We start from the raw sequence: 10,202 nt of genomic DNA, 5'->3' as shown, positions 1-10,202 counted from the left end.
AGTTAAAGAAATAAAATGTAATCAACTCTCTGACTGATGGACAGGATATAGAGTTTGAAGGCAGAAAAGAAGAGGAAATTTCATGTGGGAAGGATCAAGAAAAGAGTTGAAGAAGGAGAAAAGAAGATAAGAATTACAGAGGATGCAATAAGAATGATGTCATTTCAGAAAAGCAAAAATGGAAGAGAGTTTTAACAGGAGGATCATCAATGGAGTCAAATATCAAACAGAAGTAAAAGAGAAGATAATTAAGATTGAATTTTGAGATTAGGGGCCAGTGTGAAATTTACCAGGTTAAGAGGCAGATAGGGAACAGTTCATAGTGGGTCCCAGGGGGAATGAGAAGTGAAAAAGTAGGAGTCGTTCTATAGGAAGGGCTGATACAAAGACAGTTTTATTTGTTTATTTAAAAACATTAGAAACAGAGGAAGATTTCTCTGCAGAATGAAAGGTTGGTAATGTACAAGGTCAAAGTGTGTGGCAAGATAGTTAATTGAGACACTGTATTTGCTCCCTATGTTTTTCCATCTGGCATCCCCAGAAATTTAAACCAGGTATCCAGAGCCTAAGTGTTTCAATACCTAATGGACTCTTGCAGGGCAGAAAGCAGAAGCTGCTTAAACTTGCTCCTCCCATGACCCCTAAATACCTGAGTCAGCCTCAAATTATGCAGGTGTCCCCAATGGGCAAGTAAGAGAGAGACAGAGATGGAGTGGGGAGAGAGATGGAGAAAGAGGAGGAGGGAGGGAGGCCGGGAGAGGGAAGGGGAGGGAAGTTGATTGATTTCCTATACTGGAAAGAGGCTGAAGGCCTGGCATCCTGAAATAACAGATTATTGTTGTGCAATGCTCAGTGGCAATGACCTGGAGAAGGGAAGACCTCAGAAGGGATGTCTGTGTGGTATACCTGGAGAAAAAGGACCCTGAGCAGAGAAACAAGTTTGCTTGTCAAAGTTCTGCTGACCCCAAGCAAGGGCAAGCACTGTGTAGACCACGTAGGCCAGGATACTGGATGTTGTGGTGGGAGCCACTGAAAACTATGAGTCCTAGGGACTTAATGCTGTGGTGCTAAGACCCTGGGTTTCCAGCACAGCTTAATGTGGCAGTTCCATTAGAATAATGGTTGATGATAAAGTCCCCACTCAGTGACAGAATTTAGACGTAAGAAAGGCATTGGTCATAACTTACAATAGGCATATACAGAGGTTACATTTTGGGGGTACTTTTCCATCTAAAGAGGAGAAGATAGGCTAGGGAGTAGTGGTATGTACAGGAAGATGAAAGAAACTGAGTCACTGGATGGTGGTAAAAGACTTCAATGTTATCAGTTAAGTATGACCTGAGAACTAATGGGATGTGGAGGGGACCCCATAGCAAATGGAGTTGTGGAATTGACAGCAATGAATAAGGTATGAATGAAGTTTTAATATCAACAACAAAGATTTCATAATGAAAGTGTAACTCCTAAAAAATATTGACTTTCTCCCTGAAGGGTTGCATTGTGTTGGTCTCTCCTTCCTCAGAAAGAATAAACCCTTTAGGAAATGGCCTTGGGGAGGACATAATGAACCTCAGAGGTATGGTTATGATTAGCCATGTCTAAGGATTTGCAGTATAAGAATTGCTGACTTCATCTCCTGTATTTCTTCATCTTCAAACATTTGATGGAGGAGATGAGCTTGTTATAAGTACATCTTCTAAAAATGTTTAGACATATAGGTTGAAGAAACTGACTAAATGCTCAGATGATACCATGCTGGTTTACCATTCTAACAAGTGTTCATATCATATCACAGTTTATTTTGCTTACATAAATGTTCTGTAAATTCTAAAGTGGTGAACCTGAATATGTTCCTTTACCAGTCTAGTTAGTTTTTAAGAAAAAACATTGACTTATTTATTCCTATATGACTTCACTTATGCCACTTAAAAATATTTACTTGAATCTCTTAGAAGCATGAAAGCACTCTGACTTGAAAAACAACTGAATTTGTGTGGGCACAAAAATCCAAATGTATTTGGTGTTGAGTGTGGCTGTATTCTATTATTTAAGCAACAACAAAAAACTGCTATGGCTCAAGTAGAAAACTGCAAGTTTTGTGGTTTAATGTTCATATGAACTGTATTGACAAGGTTGATTAAATTTTTTGTTACTTTTGTATGCACCTGGTATTAGGTGTGTATAAAATGAGTTATTATGTCAGTTAAAAATAATAAAGCTTTTAAAATCATTATAAAGTTAATAAGATTCAAAAGCAAGTGATGTGATGCAATGATACCAATAAGAAAAAAGACAAAGACTTTTTTTTTTTCCAGCAGAAACAGGATTACTTTTTGAGAGAAAGCATGATGTGGAAAGACAGTATTGTTATAGAACGCTTGAAAAATGTAAACACTAATAATTTCTCATATTCTAATATTCACTGGCGACTGATTTGGACACTGGTAAATGTATCATTGAGAATATAAATGAAGATAGGTGGGAAATCAACAAGTACTCTATATTGTGCATATTTTAAGAAAATATTTTTTACAACCTTTTTCAACAACATAAGGTTATTATATTGATAGCTTCGTTTTACTTTTGGAAAAGGAAAGTAGTACCTCCCTCAAAGAGGAGTGCCTTTCAGACAATGTTGTCTTCAGCTCCTGTGGCAAATGAGGAATGTTTTCTGACATTACATTTAAGGTCTCTGCATGTTTCTGCATGTTTCATGGAGGATGAAGAGATTTCTGTTAAATTAAAAAAAAAAGGGGGGTGGGGAACATGGGAGATGTAGAGAAATATTCATGTCAAGCAGAATCAGGAAAATTATAGCATTTTACATAGACCAAAGGTAACCATTGCCTCAGTGTAATTAAAGATGAAGCAGAATCAGTAAGTGTCCTCATGTCCAAACTTTGCTTACATAGAGTTGGGCAATTTGAAGTACTGCATTACCAACTTATGCTTCCACCACCAAGTCCCTCTCTGGACTCATCCCATGATTGTCTTAGTGCTTGCCTGGTGGTACTTTTGACTCTCAGGTCAATTGATAGATTACTTCCATCTGTATCAGCAGGGTGGGGCTGAGTGCAGGCTCTTGAGGTCTTGAGCTGGGCTGTGCAGGTTGCCATTCCAGTTGGTCGGCTGCCAGACAGCAACCAGTGGGAGGTGTGGACCAGCAAGGGCAACAGTTCTCACCTGCAGGGGCTTCAGTCAGATCCTAGTAGCAGCTTTTCCTGGATGTTGGAGATTCTCTTCTGGCGTTTCTCACACATAATCATTCCAGTTTCTAGGAATTGGACGTCACATAACTTTCCCTTTTCATCGTTTATCCCCTGGGCAGGGCTTTGGCTAGAGAGCTAACTCAGCAGCAGCCAGCTCCTAGCAGGTGAAATGAAAACAGGCTTGGCATCCTGAACCTGGTTTCTCCTGCTCTAAAGTTGCAGCCTTTTTCTAGTGACTGCAGCTGCCGCTTCAGAATAGTCTCCCTCCCTGGCTCCAGGCAGCTTTCCAAATTTCCAATTTCCAAAATATCACTTTAGGTTTGTACAATAATGTTTCAAGTTTACACGATTTTCTTCATTATTGCAGAGGACTGGACTCTTAAGGTCGGAGGGAACATCTGCTCTCTAGAGATCCTGACAAGGATTAAGAAAACACATGGACCTCCAGGGTTGCCTTTTAAGTCTTAGGAGAGCGCTGGATTGGAAGGTCTTCTTACAGTGGTAGGTAATCAGACCCTATCATTTTCTATCAATTTCTTGTTTTGCCTTGACTTCCCTCGGCGATTGGTAAACTGTTACCTGCTATCTGAATATTTTAATTAGAAATTGTACTTAGTATCTCTAGAGACTGCAGAACAGACACACACACATACACGCAACTAAAAGACAGGGAAAACCACCAGAATTTCACAACCTCAGGAAAAATGGATAGGTTACACATGTTCATATGCAAACATTTGTATCTTTATGATGGACTTATGGTATTCTGTGTTTTGTTGTATTTTGTGATCCAAAGTTTGTAAAACCTTAAAAAATTTTAAACAGGTTAGCACAATGTGGAGGGCATTGAGCTCATCAGATGATGCTCGAAGTATAGTTAAACTTTTAAATTCAAATAGCACCACATGTTTATAAAGCTGAGTTGTTTGTGTTCAAAATCTAGTCAGTATCTACGCAGGTAAGAATTCTTTGCCAATTTGCATGCTTTTTTTCTTTCTCTTATCTAATTTCTCTGGCCATTACATTGAATTGAGGGAGTGAAAGTGGACATCTATGCCTTGTTCCTGATTTTAGGGGATGAGATTTCAGTCCTTCACCACTGAGCATGATGTTAAGTGTGGGTTTTTCATATATAGCCTTTAGCATGTTGAGAGAGAGTATTTGTATTCCAGGTTTGTTGGGTTTTAAAAATCATGAAATGGTGTTGTAGTAATGTAATTCTTACATTACGCGTTTTTCCTCCATCATTACATTAATTGATTTTTGTCTGTTGAATTATCCTTGCATTCCAGGAATAAATCTCACCTAGTCATAGTGTATCATCCTTATTAAAAGGATATTAAATTCTGTTGAATTTAGTTTGCTGATTTTTGTTGAGGATTTTGGCATCGATATTCATAAAGGATATTGGCCTGTAGTTTTCTTTTCTATATAGTGTCTTTGTCTGACTTTGGTATCAGGGTAATGTTGGCCATGAGAATAAGGTAGGAAAAGCTCTGTTTCTTCAGATTTTTTTGATGAGTTTGAGAAGGATGGATTTTTTTTCTTGATCAGCAGATAACATTTATTAAAAACATTTCATGCCTGAGGCATGATGTAAATACACAATAATCACCCATCCCAGAATAAGTCATATTGTTAGAATAGCCTTAAAAATTCAAAATCACTATTTAAATAGCCTTGCTTAGATCTTTAACAGATTAATTGCAATTTCCCTTTTTTTAACATTTTTTATTGAGTAATAGTCATTTTACAATGTTGTGTCAAATTCTAGTGTAGAGCACAATTTTTCAGTTATATTTGAACATATATATATATATATTCATTGTCACATTTTTTTTCACTATGAGCTACCATAAGATCTTGTTTATATTTCCCTGTGCTATACAGTATAATCTTGTTTATCTATTCTGTATTTTAAAATCCCAGTCTGTCCCTTCCCACCCCCCGCCCCCCTGGCAACCACAAGTTTGTATTCTATGTCTATGAGTCTGTTTCTGTTTTGTATTTATGTTTTGTTTTGTTTTGTTTTGTTTTAGATTCCTCATGTGAGCAATCTCATATGGTATTTTTCTTTCTCTTTCTGGCTTACTTCACTTAGAATGTCATTCTCCAGGAACATCCATGTTCCTGCAAATGGTGTTACGTTGTCAGTTTTTATGGCTGAATAGTATTCCATTGTATAAATATACCACATCTTCTTTACTCAGTCATCTGTTGATGGGCATTTAGGCTGCTTCCATGTCTTGTCTATTGTAAATAGTGCTGCTATGAACGTTGGGGTACAGGTGTCATTTTGAAGTAGGATTCCTTCTGGATTTATGCCCAGGAGTGGGATTCCTGGGTCCCATAACTACCATGAACTACAAGAAGAATAAACATAAAATTGTAAAAGAAGACATCTAAATCATTAAGAGTGGGAGAGGGAAGCAAGGAAAGCCATTGTGGAAAACAGTATGGAGATTCCTCAAAAGACAAGGAGAAGGAAGGATTTTAATTCTTTAAATGTTTAGTAGAATTCAGTAGTGACACCACCTTGTCCTGGGTGTTTTTATTGCTGGCTGGTTTTTGGTTACTGATTCAATTGCATTACTAGGAATAGACTTATTTAAGCTTTCTATTTCTTCATGATTCATTCTCTTTAGGTAGTTTATTTCTTTTTTTTTTTTGTCACAATAAAGTTTATTATGAAAACAGGCTGGTGTGGGGACAAGGGGACAGACAAGTACATTTAGGCTGGGTGGCTCAGGTGAAGTAGTGCGGCTTCTTCACATTGATGCCATACTCGCTGAGGGCAGGGGTCAAGTCCTCCATGGTTAGAGTATACTTGCGGTCCTTGCTCTTGCTTCGGGAGCTGCCAGAGGCTGTGCCCTTCATTTTGCATTGCTGCAGGGCATCGTTGGCAATATCTGAGATGAATTTCTGGGCAGCTAGGGAGATGAGCCGAATTATGCGTGGGTCCGAGGCCTCAAAGCCAGCACGGTTCAGGTAGTAACCAGTCACTGCATCAGGGATCGTTGGCGTGTAATCCTCCAGCTGCATCAGGAAGTCCACTAGAGGCGTGCTGGATACCACCGGCTTCACGTCTCCGTCGGCCGCGCTTGGCAGCACGTAAACCCCGTTAGACATGGCACCTTCCGGGGGCGCCGCGCCGCCCGCCGACACCGGAGCCGCCCCGCACCGCTCGGCCGACTCCCCGGCCCGCGCCGCCACAGGTCCCGTGCCCCCTGCCGCGGCTCCAGTCCCAGGCCCCCCTGCTGTCCCCGCGGGGCTGGCCTTGTTCTCCGCAGCGGTGCCGGCGGGCAGCGCAGCGGGGGCTGAGACCGCGGGCGCCGGGCCTGGGGCCGAGGCGGCGGAGGCCGGCGCCGCCTCGGGGTCCGCCCCGGAGCCGCTGCAGCTCATCGGGCCGGTGGGAGAGGCGGCGAACCTGGATAGTTTATTTCTAAGAATATCTCCATTTCCTATCTTTATCCCTTTTGTGTGCATACAGTAGTTCATACTATTGTTATAGCACCTTTTACTTCTCTCCAATCAGTAGTCCCCAGTTTCATTTCTGATTTTAGTAAGTGGAGTCTCCTCTCTCTTCATTAATCAACCAGCTACATATTTGTCAGTTTTGTTGATATTTTCAGCAAAACTTGAAATCTGTAACTTTTATGGTACAGCTGTCTACTTCTCCATTGAATTCTGTCAATGTTTGCTTCATATATTTTGGAGCTCTGGAGATTGTTATCTGTATGTATGTAACTTATATATTCTTTTTTCAATGTGAACATGTTAAAGTATTTTTATTATTTTATATGATTATTCTAAATTGTATTTTATGATATTCTACCTTGTACATGGAAATGGGTAATATAGAGCTGTAGACATCAATACTGCACTTAATTATAGGGTAATGTGCTTCTATGTCAAATAGCAATAAATGTTGACTTCGATTTCTCTAAGTTAGAGCAACTCAGAGATTTCTTTCCTTTCCTCTCAGGTATCTCTTCCACCCCTTCTCTTGTGGAAGGACTGGTAACAGTGAAGCCTACCAGATGAGGACACATGTCCTTTCCTGTTCACCTCAGCACACTCTATTGTGTGCTAGAGTCTAAGGCCATTGTCAACTGCCTTGCATGTTGTTTTTCTTTGCAAAAAGAAAATTTTCTGTGTTTCTGTGTCTTTAGCGAAAACTGAAAACTAGAGACTGAAATGGCTAAAAAGAAAAATCGTAGGAGCAAACTTTCTCTGTGGAAGTAAGCATATTCCTATGGGTTTTTTTGCAGATGCACAAACATTTCTGTCTTGGAGGATACCTACTTGAACATCATTTGAATTGGCTTTTCCACTCTTGTACTAGGTTTTTGTTTTTGTTTTTTTTAGTTTGTTTAGTGTTTCAGTTTATTTTAGTTGTTTATTTTCAGTTCATTGTATTTTTAAAAAAAATCTGTGTTTCTTTTTTGGCTTTTCCTACAGCTTCTATTTGTCACCACAACTTAGTATCTCTGTAAGTTTAGTTAAGGCTCCCTCATACTTAAATAAGAAAGAGATGGAGTAAATTCAGGTCTTTCATTATAAACTGTATAAATTTAGGCTGCTTTTAGTAATCTCTCTGAGCATACATGTGCCCATCAGTAAATATTAGACCAGTGATAACCTGATCTTGTGCCTGGCTTATCCTCATCAGTAAATGTTAGCTCAATGATATACAATCTTATGGAACTCTTTTTTATTGAAGAATCGTTGATGTACAATATTGTATATTACAGGTATACAGTATAGTTGTTTATAATTTTTAAAGGTTATACTCCATTTATAGTTATTCTAAAATATTGGCTTATATCCCCTATGTTGTACAATATATCATTGTAGCTTATTTATACATAATAGTCTGTTCCTCTTAATCCTCTACCCCTATATTGCCCCTCCCCTTTTCCCTTTCCCTATTGGTAACCACTAGTATGTTGTCTATATCTGTGAGTTGCTTTTTTGTTATATTCACTAGTTTGTTGTCTTTTTTTGATTCCGCGTGTAAGTGATATCAGACCATTTGTCTTTCTGTCTGACATTTAACTTAGCGTAATACCCTCCAAGTCCATTTGTGTTGTTGCAAATGGCAACATTTCACAAATTTTTATCGCTGAGTAGTATTCCTGTGTGTGTGTGTGTGTGTGTCTGTATACGCGCCATATCTCTTTATCCATTCACCTGTTGATGTAACTGTTATATTTTCTTAATGAATAAGCCCTTTACTTAATATATAATGTTCTCATTGTCACTTTTAACAGCTTTTGACTAGAGGTCTATTTTGTGTGATACAGATATGGAGTCTCAGTCTGTTCAGTCTGCTATAACAAAATGTCATATACTGGGTGGCTTACAAGCAGCAGACATTTCTTTCTCACAGTTTCAAAGGTCACAAGTCTGAGATCAGGAGGCCAGCATGGTTGGGTTCTGGTCAAGCCTGTCTTCTGGGTTTCAGACTATCAACTTCTCAGTGCGTCCTCATATAGTGGAAAGCTCTAGGGGATCTCTTTTATAAAAACATTAATCTAACCACCTACCAAAGCCTTTTCCTCCTAATATTATCACATAGGGCACTAAGATTTCAACATATCAATTTTGAGGGGCACACAAACATTCAGAAAATATTATGTAACTTTTATGTCAACCCAAAGGACTCCCTTTAGCATTTATTTTAGGGCAGATGTGGTGGTAATGAACTCTCTCAACTTTGGCTTATCTGAGTTTTATTTTTCCTTTTATTTTTGAAGGATAGTTTTCCAGGTATAAATTCTTGATTGACAGATTTAATCTTTCAGCACTTTAACTTTGTCATCCCACTACCTTCTGGACTCCAAGGTTGTCACTCAGAAATCAGCTGATAATGTAATTGAGGAGCCTTTGTATACGATGAACAGCTTTTCTCTTGCTTCTCTCAACATTCTTTCCTTGCCTTTGTCTTTTGTTTTTTGCTTTGATTCCAATGTGTCTGTTTGGTTTACTTTGTATTTATCCAACTTGTAGTTTGTTGAGCTTCTTGGATTATTTATTGTTGTATTTCATCTAAATTAGGAAGTTTGGCCATTGCATTTTCAAATAATTTATCTTCCCTTTTCCCCCTCTCTTTTGTCCTCATGAGATTCCTATAATGCATAAAACCCATTCCTGGTGTCCCCAGAGTCCCTTAGGCCATATTTATTTTTATTTTTCTTCATTTTTTGTACTAGTGTTTCTCAGACTCAGTTATTTCGATTGTCCTTTCTTCAGGTTTCCTGATTATTTCTTTTGACTGTATGATTTTGCTGTTGATCCCCTGTAGTAACTTTTCAACCTAGTAACTTATTTTTCAGCTCCCAAAAAGTAAATTCAACTTCAGTAATTTTTTTATGTTGGACTCCTTTCAATAATTTCTCTTTGTTGCTATTCTCATTTTGTTCACATGTCAATTTATTTCCTTTAGATCTTTGCACATATTTGTCTTTAGTTCTGTCAGCATACCTAAGACAGTTTTATTCAAGTTTTTGTCTAGTACATTTACTGTGTGGGCTTCCTGAGGGATGGCTTCTGTCAATTTATTTTGTTCCCTTGAATGGTCTGTTTTCCTCTCTTTATATGCCTTCTGATTTGTTGTTGTTGTTGTTGGAAATGAGACAATTCGAAATACAGTAACCTCTACCAGTGTCTCTAAACTGGTGTAGTCCATCACCAATGAGCTATACTTGCTCTGAGCCTAGAGATCTGCCAGAGGTGAAAGGCTGTTCTTCTCTGGTCTTTAAGCTTGTATCTTGCTGGCCTTCCTGTGGTTTTCTTAATTGCTTTGAAATGTATTAATTTCCTAAATAGTCTTGCCCTGCTTTTTGTGAGGGCCTGAGATTGCCTAGTGGGTGTCTCCACTCATAATCTCTCACCCCAGTTGTCTGTGGGTCTATTGTCCCTTGCAGCTTTCAAGACCAGTGCCCTTTGTTTTCCCACCTGAGATCTGAGTTAAGTTAAGCAAATTTCAGT

At 38.8% G+C, this 10,202-nt stretch overlaps 1 pseudogene; it reads right to left on the bottom strand.

The window, feature by feature from the left end:
• Positions 1-5,872: 5,872 nt before the first annotated feature.
• Positions 5,873-6,634, bottom strand: LOC140695842 (transcription initiation factor TFIID subunit 10 pseudogene; annotated as a pseudogene).
• Positions 6,635-10,202: the final 3,568 nt, after the last annotated feature.

This window comes from Vicugna pacos, chromosome 4 (assembly GCF_048564905.1).
Source record: "Vicugna pacos chromosome 4, VicPac4, whole genome shotgun sequence".
Taxonomy (NCBI): Eukaryota; Metazoa; Chordata; class Mammalia; order Artiodactyla; family Camelidae; genus Vicugna; species Vicugna pacos.
Note: the sequence above shows the minus strand (reverse complement) of the source record. Positions and strands in the feature narration are given on the sequence as shown.